At 45.8% G+C, this 16,197-nt stretch overlaps 1 protein-coding gene across 4 annotated transcripts in view; it reads left to right on the forward strand.

The window, feature by feature from the left end:
- Window positions 1-16,197, forward strand: part of arhgap32b (Rho GTPase activating protein 32b) — a 166,336-nt gene that overhangs the window by 63,204 nt on the left and 86,935 nt on the right. The window contains exon 1 of one of the 4 annotated variants that reach the window (XM_079508354.1): window positions 10,115-10,143. The exons of the other annotated variants lie outside the window; for them this stretch is intronic. The gene's annotated coding sequence lies outside the window, so the exon portion shown is untranslated. Of the gene's footprint in view, window positions 1-10,114; window positions 10,144-16,197 lie in introns of those variants that run through there. 4 annotated transcript variants of the gene reach the window in all.

The following is a 16,197-nucleotide window of genomic DNA, read 5'->3' on the forward strand; positions in this document are numbered from 1 at the left end:
CACATACAGCAGTCTCTCTCAGTGTTAATATCAGTGAGTTGTAGTCCTGTCCACATACAGCAGTCTCTCTCAGTGTTAATATCAGTGAGTTGTAGTGGTGTCCACATACAGCAGTCTCTCTCAGTGTTAATATCAGTGAGTTGTAGTCCTGTCCACATACAGCAGTCTCTCTCAGTGTTAATATCAGTGAGTTGTAGTCCTGTCCACATACAGCAGTCTCTCAGTGAGTTGTAGTCCTGTCCACATACAGCATTCTCTCTCAGTGTTAATATCAGTGAGTTGTAGTGGTGTCCACATAGAGCAGTCTCTCAGTGTTAATATCAGTGAGTTGTAGTCCTGTCCACATACAGCAGTCTCTCTCAGTGTTAATATCAGTGAGTTGTAGTCCTGTCCACATACAGCAGTCTCTCAGTGAGTTGTAGTCCTGTCCACATACAGCATTCTCTCTCAGTGTTAATATCAGTGAGTTGTAGTCCTGTCCACATACAGCAGTCTCTCAGTGAGTTGTAGTCCTGTCCACATACAGCAGTCTCTCAGTGAGTTGTAGTCCTGTCCACATACAGCAGTCTCTCAGTGAGTTGTAGTGGTGTCCACATACAGCAGTCTCTCTCAGTGTTAATATCAGTGAGTTGTAGTGGTGTCCACATACAGCAGTCTCTCTCAGTGTTAATATCAGTGAGTTGTAGTGGTGTCCACATACAGCAGTCTCTCTCAGTGTTAATATCAGTGAGTTGTAGTGGTGTCCACATACAGCAGTCTCTCTCAGTGTTAATAGCAGTGAGTTGTAGTGGTGTCCACATACAGCAGTCTCTCAGTGTTAATATCAGTGAGTTGTAGTCCTGTCCACATACAGCAGTCTCTCTCAGTGTTAATATCAGTGAGTTGTAGTCCTGTCCACATACAGCAGTCTCTCAGTGAGTTGTAGTCCTGTCCACATACAGCATTCTCTCTCAGTGTTAATATCAGTGAGTTGTAGTCCTGTCCACATACAGCAGTCTCTCAGTGAGTTGTAGTCCTGTCCACATACAGCAGTCTCTCAGTGAGTTGTAGTGGTGTCCACATACAGCAGTCTCTCTGTGTTAATATCAGTGAGTTGTAGTGGTGTCCACATACAGCAGTCTCTCTCAGTGTTAATATCAGTGAGTTGTAGTGGTGTCCACATACAGCAGTCTCTCTCAGTGTTAATATCAGTGAGTTGTAGTGGTGTCCACATACAGCAGTCTCTCTCGGTGTTAATAGCAGTGAGTTGTAGTGGTGTCCACATACAGCAGTCTCTCAGTGAGTTGTAGTCATGTCCACATACAGCAGTCTCTCTCAGTGTTAATATCAGTGAGTTGTAGTGGTGTCCACATACAGCAGTCTCTCTCAGTGTTAATATCAGTGAGTTGTAGTGGTGTCCACATACAGCAGTCTCTCTCAGTGTTAATATCAGTGAGTTGTAGTGGTGTCCACATACAGCAGTCTCTCTCAGTGTTAATATCAGTGAGTTGTAGTGGTGTCCACATACAGCAGTCTCTCAGTGTTAATATCAGTGAGTTGTAGTCGTGTCCACATACAGCAGTCTCTCTCAGTGTTAATATCAGTGAGTTGTAGTGGTGTCCACATACAGCAGTCTCTCTCAGTGTTAATATCAGTGAGTTGTAGTGGTGTCCACATACAGCAGTCTCTCTCAGTGTTAATATCAGTGAGTTGTAGTGGTGTCCACATACAGCAGTCTCTCAGTGAGTTGTAGTGGTGTCCACATACAGCAGTCTCTCCCAGTGTTAATATCAGTGAGTTGTAGTGGTGTCCACATACAGCAGTCTCTCTCAGTGTTAATATCAGTGAGTTGTAGTGGTGTCCACATACAGCAGTCTCTCTCAGTGTTAATATCAGTGAGTTGTAGTGGTGTCCACATACAGCAGTCTCTCTCAGTGTTAATATCAGTGAGTTGTAGTCGTGTCCACATACAGCAGTCTCTCTCAGTGAGTTGTAGTCGTGTCCACATACAGCAGTCTCTCCGTGTTAATATCCTGCAGGTCAAGCTTCAATCCCTCTGTAGTCCCTGCAGCCACATCACTTTGAGACAGACTGCAGGTGTAGCACCTTAAATACTGCCTCCTTCCACTCTGAAATACTGCAGTGAAGCCCCACAGGCATTTCTGTACTTGATCCCCCCCTCCGACCCTCCCCCCCCCGCCAGCTCTGCAGTCTGACTAAAATACCACTGTTTCTAAGAATAATAGAGTGACAGACAATCTAGCGCATTGTTGCCGCTTTACACACAATTGCACTTTTCAGCTGCCTTCTCACCAACAATAAAACACTCGAGGACCTCCCTATAGGGAGACCCCCTGGCTCCTTTCCAGGGCGAAGGAGCAGCGGTTCTACTCCGAGTCTCTCTCGTGTGACTGAACTTCTCACCCTATATCTCTAAGGGAGATGCCAGCCACCCGTCGAAGAAAGCTCATTTCGGCCGCGTGTATTCGCGACCTTATTCTTTCGGTCATGACCCACATTTTAGTGGATGAGAGGACAAATCTTCAAACGTGAATAACTCTTGATCTAAATCAATCCGTCCAATTCTAACCAAAGATTATGTGTTAGACGGCCCATCGCGGTCCCGTTGCTTGCCGCGTTAGAAGCAATCATACCTCCCGTTGTTGTTGATCGCCTCGGGGGTGTTTTGGCTACATATAGCTACGTCATCCAAGATGGCGCCTTATTGTGCACCTTGATAAGGGCTCCGTAGCTGCAAATCGCTGGGCGCTCTGATTTAATGGTTACAAATACCCCCCCGGGCGTTCGGGGTGTTAACACATCCAGTGTCCAAGACGTCTGTGGACGTCTTTGGTATTACCGCACGTGCAGTGCCCATTTCTTCTTCTTTTTTTTTATACGTGGTGCCAAAGTTTGTGTTATTGCCATTGAGAATGCATTGGGCGTTTAAGTTAAATAACTCAGAAACTATAAAACATTTCAAAGTAAAAAGTTCCAGCATGTGTCTCCACAGTCAGCTGAATTAAACAAAAATGAATGGATTTTCTAGGTGAAAGTGATTTTCACCCACTTTTGCGTGGGCACACAAAGTGTTAACTAACTTTCTTGAACTGCCAGGATAACCTTTGACCTCCCATTTGGCTTGTGGGTAAACCAGTCCAAACTGTCGGCGACATAGTGACAGAGTTGAGAGCTGAATGAACTGGGTCACCACTGGATTATGATCTGATATATTTATAGCTAGACTCGTAGTAGAAAATGATTTGATATTTGTGATCCTCTGCAGCTCCAGTAATTGAGGGATACGTCTCACAGTTGTTTAACCCATTTAGACCTGAGGACGATTCTACAAATGTCTTTTAAATCCTGACCCATGTTTCTATGTCAGTGGTTCTCAAACATTTTCATTTCAAGGACCCCAAAATTATATGTAATCGACCCCCATCTGAAAATATGTTGTTCCAGGGACTCCCCCAGAGGCAAAGATTTGAGTTAAAAGCGTTCGCTCTGAAAGAATATATAGATATTCAAAGATTTGCGCCACATTTTCGTGATTTTTTCCAAAAAGCTCAAGCTCGTAGCGGGGCACTCGGTAGCTTGTAGATCTGCTATTTTACAATAGCTAAAGTACAACATAATGCTTAAAACACCAAAGGGGGTTCCCGCCCAGAATGGATTAATGCTATTTCAGGACAGTATTGGCTTAGAGGTATAGCGTCTAACAACACATCTCTTTTTTTCCCGGGTAGTTGTTCTGTGAGGAGCCGTATCAGAATTGCATTACTCCATTTTGGCTGAAGGTGCAGGTCGCAATAGTAACAAGGATATTTATTTTGATTAGTTGTGATGTGATAGATACACCTTTTCCCCCTTCCATGTTAAATGTAAATGGTTACATTTGATGTACTTTACCAGAGTTAGCTTTTTGTTAATCTGCAGTCCCTTTTTGGCAGCTTTTATATTAGCTGCACATCCTATCCCATAGTCAGAGCACATCCTATCCCATAGTCAGAGCACATCCTATCCCATATTCAGAGCACATCCTATCCCATATTCAGAGCACATCCTATCCCATATTCAGAGCACATCCTATCCCATAGTCAGAGCACATCCTATCCCATAGTCAGAGCACATCCTATCCCATAGTCAGAGCACATCCTATCCCATAGTCAGAGCACATCCTATCCCATATTCAGAGCACATCCTATCCCATAGTCAGAGCACATCCTATCCCATAGTCAGAGCACATCCTATCCCATATTCAGAGCACATCCTATCCCATATTCAGAGCACATCCTATCCCATATTCAGAGCACATCCTATCCCATATTCAGAGCACATCCTATCCCATAGTCAGAGCACATCCTATCCCATATTCAGAGCACATCCTATCCCATAGTCAGAGCACATCCTATCCCATATTCAGAGCACATCCTATCCCATATTCAGAGCACATCCTATCCCATATTCAGAGCACATCCTATCCCATAGTCAGAGCACATCCTATCCCATAGTCAGAGCACATCCTATCCCATAGTCAGAGCAGACTACTAGGCACATCCGATCCCATAGTCAGAGACGACTAGTAGGCACATCCTATCCCACAGTCAGAGACGACTACTAGGCACATCCTATCCAATGTGCTAGTTTGCAACCTCTCGAAATGTGTCGATGGGAAAGCTTTTGTGTCCTATAGGAAAATGTCTGGCATGGTTATTATCAGTGAGATTAATAAGAAGAATTCAAAGCTTTGCTTTTTAAATAAAACTGCTTTCGAGAAGCTTTTCAGAAGCACAGACCTGCAGTGAAAATTCAATCAAGTAGTTGAAATGCACTTAGTGATGCAGATATTTACTACACAACTACTTATTTGACACATTGGCAGGTAGATTAAAATCCTATCAATGAAAATGTTGAAGCTAAATATATGACATGTTAACTCATGAAAAGACAGAAGGTGGCATTTAGATCACAATGGCTATAGGTACTACATGTTCAATTACTCATGGGAGGACATTTATGTAAGACGGGGATGGAGAGATGAAGCGCATGGGGGTGGTATGCTAGTCTGTGGGGCTCGTAGCGCATGGGGGTGGTATGCTAGTCTGTGGGGCTCGTAGCGCATGGGGGTGGTATGCTAGTCTGTGGGGCTCGTAGCGCATGGGGGTGGTATGCTAGTCTGTGGGGCTCGTAGCGCATGGGGGTGGTATGCTAGTCTGTGGGGCTCGTAGCGCATGGGGGTGGTATGCTAGTCTGTGGGGCTCGTAGCGCATGGGGGTGGTATGCTAGTCTGTGGGGCTCGTAGCGCATGGGGGTGGTATGCTAGTCTGTGGGGCTCGTAGCGCATGGGGGTGGTATGCTAGTCTGTGGGGCTCGTAGCGCATGGGGGTGGTATGCTAGTCTGTGGGGCTCGTAGCGCATGGGGGTGGTATGCTAGTCTGTGGGGCTCGTAGCGCATGGGGGTGGTATGCTAGTCTGTGGGGCTCGTAGCGCATGGGGGTGGTATGCTAGTCTGTGGGGCTCGTAGCGCATGGGGGTGGTATGCTAGTCTGTGGGGCTCGTAGCGCATGGGGGTGGTATGCTAGTCTGTGGGGCTCGTAGCGCATGGGGGTGGTATGCTAGTCTGTGGGGCTCGTCTGTGTGTGAGGGGCCGTGGGGGGGCTTTCAGGTAGGAAGGGGCCAAATCCCAGAAGGGCCCTTTTTCTAGTTGAGAGACGCACGCACGCACGCACGCACGCACGCACGCACGCACGCACGCAGTTTCCATGTGATTGAGCCAGCTGAAGGGAAGAACCGTCTCACTAATGCAGGCCCAGTGCAGTTTCCTTGGCTCTGCCTCTCCAGTGTGGCTGGCTGGCTGGTTGGCTGGCTGGCTGGCTGGCTGGCTGGCTGGCTGGCTGGCTGGCTGGCTGTCTGGCTGTCTGGCTGGCTGGCTGGCTGGCTGGCTGGCTGGCTGGCTGGCTGGCTGGCTGGCTGGCTGTTGGCCTTTCCATTCTCCACTTCAGCAGTTAGACTTTTTAATCTATCTCATATGGGGATCGATGGCACGTATGAGGTCATCACAGCTGATGGAAGCCACGCTTTTCTTTTGCTCTTTGTCGTTGGTTTAACTTCTATATGGTTGCAAACCTGGGAGTGGGTTTTGCAGAATGGGTGGGGTAAGGTTTTATTTAAACCTGGGAGTGGGTTTTGCAGAATGGGTGGGGTAAGGTTTTATTTAAACCTGGGAGTGGGTTTTGCAGAATGGGTGGGGTAAGGTTTTATTTAAACCTGGGAGTGGGTTTTGCAGAATGGTGGGGTAAGGTTTTATTTAAACCTGGGAGTGGGTTTTGCAGAATGGTGGGGTAAGGTTTTATTTAAACCTGGGAGTGGGTTTTGCAGAATGGTGGGGTAAGGTTTTATTTTTGATGAGCTGTCCTTTTACCATGCAGTGAAGAAGATGGATAGCGCAAAAGAACAGAGAAGAACTCAGTCAACGCACACAGAAATAAAGAGATCAGACTTAACCCATTTTTGGCCTGACGTTCGCTCTGAAAGAATATATATTAAAAGATGTGTGCCGCATTTTCACGTTTTTTTTAAAAATAGCAGACCTACAAGCTTGTAGCGTGCCACTCGGTGGCGCGCTATGAGCTTGTAGATCTGCTATTTTTCAATAGCTAAACTAACTAATTAATGCACTGACAATAGTCTCTGTGAATTTACCTCTACCTTTACTTGAATCTTCAATGAGATGAAATCAAGGCTTATACTTTCATCTCTTTATTTCCGAGTCCCTTCCCTGTTCTTTTTTTGCCTTTTTTGCTTTGACTGCCACTGTACACCAGTGAGAGAGACAAACAGAGGACAGTTTCCAAGGCGCAGCTCATCCTTCGCTGACCACGAAGACGGATAGCAACCAGACCACTGTATATATACAGTACAGTGTATTATTGTAACTGTTGAGGGGACGGTTTGGTAAGAGGGTTTCACCCACCGCTGCCTGCATGGAGTTCTGGACCTCTTCTCTTACTGTCAGCTTGAAGTACAGTAGCCTCGGAAACCCAGACGTTTTTATTTCTTCTCTTACTGTCAGCTTGAAGTACAGTAGCCTCGGAAACCCAGACGTTTTTATTTCCAGGGAGAAAAAATAAGTCTGGGTCCGAGTCCACTTCAATTCGGCATAGAGTAGCGCAAACGTCGTTCACTCTCTGCTGATTTCTGATCGTCTGCACCTTTGTTAAATTGACACACACACGCACACATGTACACACACCATAGAGTATATAAAAGGATAGAGACTGATCTGGCGCGAAGCTCCGCCCCCCCGCTATTCATGTCAGTGGAAGTTGCTCAGTGGCGTTTTGAAGCACCCGGAAGGACCGTCTACTTCCGCCTTTTTTCGATTTGGGCACCAAAATTCGGTGCCCAAAATGCGGAAGTGCAAACGCTCAACGTTAAAGCCCAGCTGCACGGGGTTTCCTCGTCATACTTCCACGGGTCCGCCTGCAGTCCCTCCTCTTACCGCTAGGGCCCAGTGCTTCAACGTTGGAAAGCCTCACTGGCCCCTTGACACACACACACTCCTCTCTCTCCTCGCTCTAAGTAATTAGTCTCATGTCGCGCAGCTGCGCATAGTTTCTCCCGGCGGATCCTGCCGGGAGCTGCCTATGCCATAAAAAGCATAGGTGAGTTCCAGGCTAGAATTACAGTAACATGGACAACAACAGCTCTGGGTGGAGTACATTATGGACTCAAACCCTAGCACTCTGCCTTAAACCCTAGAGAGAAACCCATGATACCCATCACAAAATAAGATTTTTTTTTAATACCCATTTGCATTGGCTCTTTAATATTCTTGGCTCTTTGTATAGATTTGTTCCCTGAATGCTTCTGAGAAGATTGCTCATTATTCCCCCCCGGGATGATTTTGTCCTCTGGTTTGACGGTATAGTTCTCTGTCTAAATGAAGGAAGCTATATGGTGTAGTTTAGCCCATTCTGAACGGGAACCCCTTTTGGTGTTAGCATTATGTTATACTTTAGCTATTGACAAATAGCAGATCTACAAGCTCATAGCGCGGCACTCGGTACGAGCTTGTAGGTCTGCTATTTTTGAAAAATCATGAAAATGTGGCGCAAATATATATTCTTTCAGAGCGAACGCTTTGAACTCAAATCTTTGCTTCTGGGGCATCCCTGGAACAACATATTTTCAGATGGGGGTCGGCGGCCAATTGCATATAATTTTGGGGTCTTTGACATGAACATGTTTGAGAACCACTGACACAGAAACATAGGGTTTTTCAGAAAACTGTCAGGATTTAGAAGACATTAGTAGAATGAATCGTCCTCAGGTCTAAACGATCTAGAGATGCTCTCCCTGCAGTGCCAATAAAATAAGAGGACAATGGAGGAGAGGGAAGACGCGTCCGTCCGGCACGTGTGCGGGGAAGAGGAGGGGGGAGAAAATACTCTCCTGCAAGCAAGTGCATCCTTCTTTCTCATTCACCTCCTGCCCTGCCCTCTCCACCCCTCCCCTCCGCTTATTTTGGCTCCCTCTCCATCTCTGCTCTTTGTCCCAGGGAACGTACCAACCAGAGAGGGGGAGAGGAGAAGAGAAGAGAGAGAGAGAGGGAGGGGGGAGGGGTGAGCTAGTATGTCTGTGTGTGGAAAAGGGGAAGGGAAAAAAAGGGAGAGAATAGCATGTGGCGAAGAGACTGAGAAAGCATACGGTTGGGGAGGTTCAGGAAACAGAGGATCAGGATCATTTTTACCCCCTCTCTATCTACTATTCCCCGCGTTGCTTTGATTCTGCAAACTATTGGGCATTAAGAAAGTTGTATTCAGGCACAGCCAGGCCACCCGGAAAGGCAGACAGACATAGAAAAAAGGGACAAATATGAGACAACACAACTGTGGGATAGGAGAGAGGACAAAATGGAGGGGGTGATCATCGCCGTCCCGTCTAGGAATCCTTCAAACCACCACCTTTTATCTTCCACTTCCACCAGCAGCTCAGAGGTTGACATCGCTACAGCGTCCCTCCTCTCTCCGAGGAGTCCCACAAAGGGAGGACTTTGCACTGTGTGTCAGGAGGAGCAGAGAGCTGCCGTTGTTTGTGTTGTTCTGCAGAGTGGAATCGCGCTGCCGCTGTGGACCAGCGGAGGAGCAGGAGGAGTGTGCGGCAGCCGGTCGGGGCGTGCAGCGTGCCCACACACACTCTCCTCAAACACACCCACATGCTGAGAGAGAGACAGCGGGCTCAGCCAGGGGGGCAGGTGTCACAGGGTCGTGGCTCTTCGGCGTTCAGCTCCATGGCATGAAAGAAAGGGAGTCAGCTGTAGGAACTGTACCGGAGGAGTCAGCTGTAGGAACTGCTGTAGGAACTGAGTCAGCTGTAGGAACTGTACCGGGAGTAAGCAGTAGGAACTGTATCGGGAGCTGTAGGAACTGTACCGGGAGCTGTAGGAACTGTACCGGGAGCTGTAGGAACTTTACCGGAGGAGTCAGCTGTAGGAACTGTACCGGAGGAGTCAGCTGTAGGAACTGCTGTAGGAACTGTACCGGGAGCTGTAGGAACTGTACCGGGAGTCTGCAGTAGGAACTGTACCGGGAGTCTGCAGTAGGAACTGTACCGGGAGTAAGCAGTAGGAACTGTACCGGGAGCTGTAGGAACTGTACCGGGAGTAGGCAGTAGGAACTGTACCGGAGGAGTCAGCTGTAAGAACTGTACCGGGAGCTGTAGGAACTGTACCGGGAGTAAGCAGTAGGAACTGTACCGGGAGCTGTAGGAACTGTACCGGGAGTAAGCAGTAGGAACTGTACCGGGAGCTGTAGGAACTGTACCGGGAGTAAGCAGTAGGAACTGTACCGGGAGCTGTAGGAACTGTACCGGGAGTAGGCAGTAGGAACTGTACCGGAGGAGTCAGCTGTAGGAACTGTACCGGGAGCTGTAGGAACAGCACCGGGAGCTGTAGGAACTGTACCAGGAGCTGTAGGAACTGTACCAGGAGTAAGCAGTAGGAACTGTACCGGGAGCTGTAGGAACTGTACCGGGAGCTGTAGGAACTGTACCGGGAACTGTACCGGGAGCTGTAGGAACTGTACCGGGAGCTGTAGGAACTGTACCGGGAGCTGTAGGAACTGTACCGGGAGTAAGAAGCAGAGACAGGAATTGGCTACTGTGAGTACAACGTGTACACTAAAAAAAACAGTTAATTTAACACAGAGTGAACAAATAGATCCAAATGGACACTCTACGACTACAAGGGTAGATTTGGATACATTCTGTACACCCTCAGAGTTACAAACGAACTGGATATTATTGACACTATACTTTACTGGTTGTCTTTCTATCTCTCATCTTGTCATTCTGTCAATGATACTTTCTCCTCTTCGTATTCCCATTTCTCCTACTTGCCACGCTGCCTGTCTGTATTGGGGTCAGGTGATGGTTTCAGCCTTGTGCCCGTGTGTCTCTCCCATAGACTGTAAGGTCTCTCCCGAGCCCGTTAAAATGCTTGCAGTGACATATGGCTGTCACAGCTCATTTGCATATAGAGGGGTAGCACAAATTGGCTGCTGACTGATTGGGTAGTTTGGGCATCCTGATCCTCTCTCAAGATAATAGACTATAGAGAAACGTAATAAGAAACCAAATTGTAATAATTGTGCCAAAATGTAATTAAATGTATGTTAATAAAGCCCAATAAGCTGAAGTATAATGAAATTCTGAACCTGAAACGTAATGTGTCTTGAGTACACAATAATTGTGAACTCATAAAATCATAATTTATTTTAATTAAGAACAGAATTCAATGCGTAAATGTAATATTACAGATAAAGTGCCGTGTGGAGGAAGCTCAACAGATACTGTGCTGCTGATGCATCTGAGCAGGTTGGTGGGAACGTGTCGTACACGCAGAGAAAAACCTGTTACTTGGCGATGGATGGACAAAAAACAACACGGGTGAACGTTATTGTCCATTGAAACCTGTTTTGAAGGGTTAGGGCGACCTTTGTTCACTTAACCCATTCTGACCTGAGATCAGATTCTAGAAATGTCTTCTACATCCTGACAGTTTTCTGAAAAAGCTATGTTTCTATGTCAGTCGTTCTTCGATTTTTAAAAAATAGCAGACCTACAAGCTCGTAGCGCGCCACTCGGTGGCGCGCTACGAGCTTGTAGATCTGCTATTTTTCAATAGAAAAATGGGTTAACCCATTCTAGACGGGAACCCCATTTTGTGTTTATAGCATTATGTTACACTTTAGCTATTGAAAAATAGCAGATCTACAAGCTCATAGCTATGAGCTTGTAGATCTGCTATTTTTGAAAAATCTTGAAAATGTGTTGCAATTCTTTGAATATATATATTCTTTCAACTCATTCTTTTAACTCAAATCTTTGCTTCTGACTCTGAGGGGTTCCTGGAATAACATATTTTCAGATGGGGGGTGTCGGCAGCCAATTACATGTAATCTTTGGGGTCCTTGACATGAAATATTGAGCACCACTGATAAAGAAACATAGGTATATTTCAGAAAACCATCAGAATTTAGAAGACTTTTTTAAAATGTTGACGTCAGCTCTAAATAGTTTAACTGCTACGTTCATTCACCTACAGTACTGCCAACCTCAAGTTTGACCAACTTTAATACACTACGTGTTCTATAATGCTCGTACGTGTCCTATATTTGCATTTGCACAGCTTTCTAAAAAATGGAAAGCATGTGTGTGACTGTGTGCCAACAGGTTCAGACTGTTGACACACTTTCAGTGAGCCTCATCCATCCTAGTGCATGCAGAATAAAGTCACCTCCATAGGCTGCCAACACCACGGAAAGGTGTCTTCAGAGACACATGCATCACTTCCTTAATGGTTCATGTGTTCCCACGTGTGATGCAGTATGGGACAAATTCACAGAAAGTGCTCTCTTTTCTTTTCTCTTTTTTTGCACCACAAAATAAATGCACTCTTGTGGTAAATCACATCCAGTTCACCTCTGGTGGTGGACTGGTGGTACTGAACGTCAGCTGGTGGTGGTGGTGGTACTGAACGTCAGCTTGCCAGTGGGCAGTTGAATGCATGCTGGTAACGCCCATCCAGTTCACCTCTGGTGGTGGTGGTACTGAACGTCAGCTTGCCAGTGGGCAGTTGAATGCATGCTGGTGGTGGTGGTACTGAACGTCAGCTTGCCAGTGGGCAGTTGAATGCATGCTGGTGGTGGTGGTACTGAACGTCAGCTTGCCAGTGGGCAGTGGGATGCATGCTGGTGGTGGTGGTGGTACTGAACGTCAGCTTGCCAGTGGGCAGTGGGATGCATGCTGGTGACGTAACGCCCATAATATATGCCCAACTTGATGGGTAATAAATAGCCAGGGTATGCTTTTATTTTATTTCAGTATAGTGGGAGAATCATACATTTCCAGAAAAGTGATCTGTTGTCGCGTCTTGTTCCACAATACTTGCACTCCTATACTATTCTTGGGTTGACTGTTTCACACAACAAACTGCACTTTCTGACATATTAGTGCCTCCAAATGTGGAGTATAGCATCACTGATATTGACCTTACCGGTATAAATGTGGAGTATAGCATCACTGATATTGACCTTACCGGTATAAATGTGGAGTATAGCATCACTGATATTGACCTTACCGGTATAAATGTGGAGTATAGCATCACTGATATTGACCTTACCGGTATAAATGTGGAGTATAGCATCACTGATATTGACCTTACCGGTATAAATGTGGAGTATAGCATCACTGATATTGACCTTACCGGTATAAATGTGGAGTATAGACTTTTATGTATACCGGGAAGGTCAATATCAGTGATGCTATACTCCACATTTATACCGGTAAGGTCGGGTGCAGTACTTAGTTTAGACAGTTTTTGGTTTAGACTAGTCATTGGTTAGACCAGTCATTAGTCCTACAACTACAACCTATCTCAAACCCTCACCCAGGCTAAACCTAACCTCCCACTTCTTCGGGAACATTCCATCCTTTACAAAAAACCCTTTATGGCTAGATGTGGTGTTGTGTATAGGCCTAAGTAATGTGGACTAAAGATATAATGCTGCAGTGTTGGAACACATACAGTACAGTGTGCATTACTGTATTGCTCCTTAAATCACTGGTTGTCATTGATTGGGGGCGGCTTTCCAATTCCATCCCTTCAGAAGCGAGCTCGCGTCCAGAGTGACTCCCGAAAACCCTCGCATTGAAATAGGAGAAAGCATTACACTGCTTGAATGTGTGCCCGTTTGGCATTGGATTTCAGGAGCTCTGCTTTTTCATTGTCCTGGTTGGTTTTGCTGAGAGAGGATATTGTTCTTGGGGTTTTTTTGGTGTGTGTGTGTGTTTGTTTCTCTAGCCCATTCTGGGCGGGGACCCCTTTTGGTGTTTTAAGCATTATGTTATACTTTTAGCTATTGGAAAATAGCAGATCTACAAGCTCATACGAGCTTGTAGGTCTGCTATTTTTTTAAAAATCATGAAAATGTGGCTCAAATTTCAAATATATATTCTTTCACAGTGAACGTTTTTTTCAGATGAGGGTCGGCGGCCAATTACGTATATTTTTGGGGGTCCTCGACATGAAAATGTTTGAGAACCACTGATACAGACACATAGGGTTTTTCAGAAAACTGTCAGGACATTAATTGTAGAATCGTTACCAGGTCAGAATGGGCTAGTCTAGCGGAATGCTGGAAGTGCTGAACCTAGTTGCTTATACTGCAGATACAGTAATTACCAGATTGGAGGGAAGTATTGTTTTCTCTTCCATTTACAGTAGTTTGTGTCTTGGGGAGAGACACACACACACACACACTGTACACACCACACACACACACACACACACCACACACACACACACACACACACACACTGTACACACCACACCACCACAGACAGCGATTTCCACAGTGGCCCCTCTTCACCCCCCACCCCTCTATTAACAGCTCTCTTTAAATCAAGGCAACTCTAATGGGAACAAAAACACTTCCATGTGTGTTTCTCCTCTCCTCTCCCTGCCTGGCCCCATGTCAATGTTTCATCTCCTCTCCTCTCCCTGCCTGGCCCCATGTCAATGTTTAGACAATGTCTGTTTGGTGGTCCCTCCTATAGCACTTTAATACCATCAGTCTCGCTTTTTATGTTTGTTTTTTTGTCTCTGGAGAGAGTTTATTTTCTCTGACTTGCATGTCACGATGACACAAGAAGTGAAAACACACCGAAGGAATTAGAATATCACAATGTTACCCTTGTTCTTGTTTTCTCTGAATCAAGAGCCTGTTATCCGTCCATTTGTATTGTCTTATATAGAGACTTGATCACTCCTGTTATCCGTCCATTTGTATTGTCTTATATAGAGACTTGATCACTCCTGTTATCCGTCCATTTGTATTGTCTTATATAGAGACTTGATCACTCCTGTTATCCGTCCATTTGTATTGTCTTATATAGAGACTTGATCACTCCTGCAGGCTCCATAACTCTGGCCTGTCTTGAGGACGGTGAGCGATAGAGTAAATGTGACCAGATTTGACTGAGAGCCTGCCATCGTACAAATTCCAGCTTTTCACCAGAGGAGAAAACCTTTTTTTCCCAAAATAAGTTAATAGCACAGGCAGACTCTTCACATACTAGAGCATGTCTGAAATAAGTGTCAGAGGTGTAAATATGAAATAAATGCTTAAACATGTAGCTAGGTGTAATGTTAGAGACCACAGAAGTGCACCTTAGGGAGACTGTGGCTCAGGTGACTGTGGCTCAGGAGGTAGAGCAGGTCGTCCAATGATCCCAGGGTCGGTGTTTCGAATCCCGGCTCCTCCTGTCTACATGTCGAAGTGTCCTTGGGCAAGACACTGAACCCCAAATTGCTCCCGATGTGCTGGTTGGTACCTTGCATGGCTTCTGCCGCAATCGGTGTGTGAATGGGTGAATGTAATGCACAATCTATGTAAAGCGCCTTGGATAAAGGCGCTATATAAATGCACCATTTACCATTTACCATTTAACCTTTCAAGCCTGTTTTCTCAACTTGCTGTTTTCTGCAAGACATTACTCTATAAGCCACATCTCCAAAACTGGTGGGCCAAACTGAACAACCAATATGTCAATTTGAAGCTATGATTGCTTTCATATGACATGAACAAACGCAAATTCAAAAAAATCCAATGGCAGTCCCTCAGTCAAATTTGGTCACAAATAGTCTCATGGGGCTGGTAAAGTGGCTCAATGAAATAGAACATGATGGCACCAACCGCTCTCTACTCTCTTCTCTCTTCCTTTCATTAATTGCATGATAATAATCTTTAAAATGAGAGAAGAATATATTCATGACGTCTGAAAATGACGTCTGTCAAATGTAGGTCACAGAGAAGATAGTGTGCACATCTCTCTCAATGCCTCCTATATCCAGGCCAGGTGCTGGATGGCAGGCATCAAGGTAAACATCCGTCTCACCAGACAGTGGCCTTGTGGTTAGAGTGTCCGCCCTGAAACTGGGAGGTCGGGGTTCGATCCCCAGCCGGGGTCATACCAAAGACTGTAAAAATGGGACCCAATGCCTCCCTGCTTGGCACTCAAAGGGTTGGATTGGGGGGGTCAAATCAACTAATCAAATGATTCCCGAGCGCGGCACGGCTGCAGCTCACCGCTCCAAGAGATGGGTCAAATGCGGAGAACAAATTTCACTGCGGTAACGTGTGTGACAAATCGTATGACTTTGACTTTGTCTTCATCAGGCAAATGATGAAGCCTGATGAAAACCTAGTCGGTCGAAACGTTGCAATTTGTTGCAATATAAATTGACTGCTACAATAATCTTAATAATAGAGACAACAATACACCATAAATAAATACTGAAACCAGATATACATTTGGGAAGGCGTATGCATGTACTATGTGTACTATATGTAAACTCTTCATTTCCATTTTCCAGCCATTCAGTGGCCAATGGATATATTTTTTTTTAAATATATATCATTTGGGGACCCCCCAAAATAATTTGGTGACCCCCCGAGGGGTCGCGACCCACGGGTTGAGAACCCTTGACATACTGTTTACACTTTTCCCATGTTTTTGAGTGGTGCAACCACTCCATTGCGGAGCTATGTGTGTCCCTGGCTGGCTGGCTGGGCCCGTCCGAGCACGAAAATAGCGTTTGGTTGGTCTTCACCACCAAGTTTCACTGTTGCGCAGCCTAACACACACGCAAAT

The sequence above is a fragment of the Electrona antarctica genome (assembly GCF_951216825.1).
Source record: "Electrona antarctica genome assembly, chromosome: 8".
NCBI lineage: Eukaryota > Metazoa > Chordata > Actinopteri > Myctophiformes > Myctophidae > Electrona > Electrona antarctica.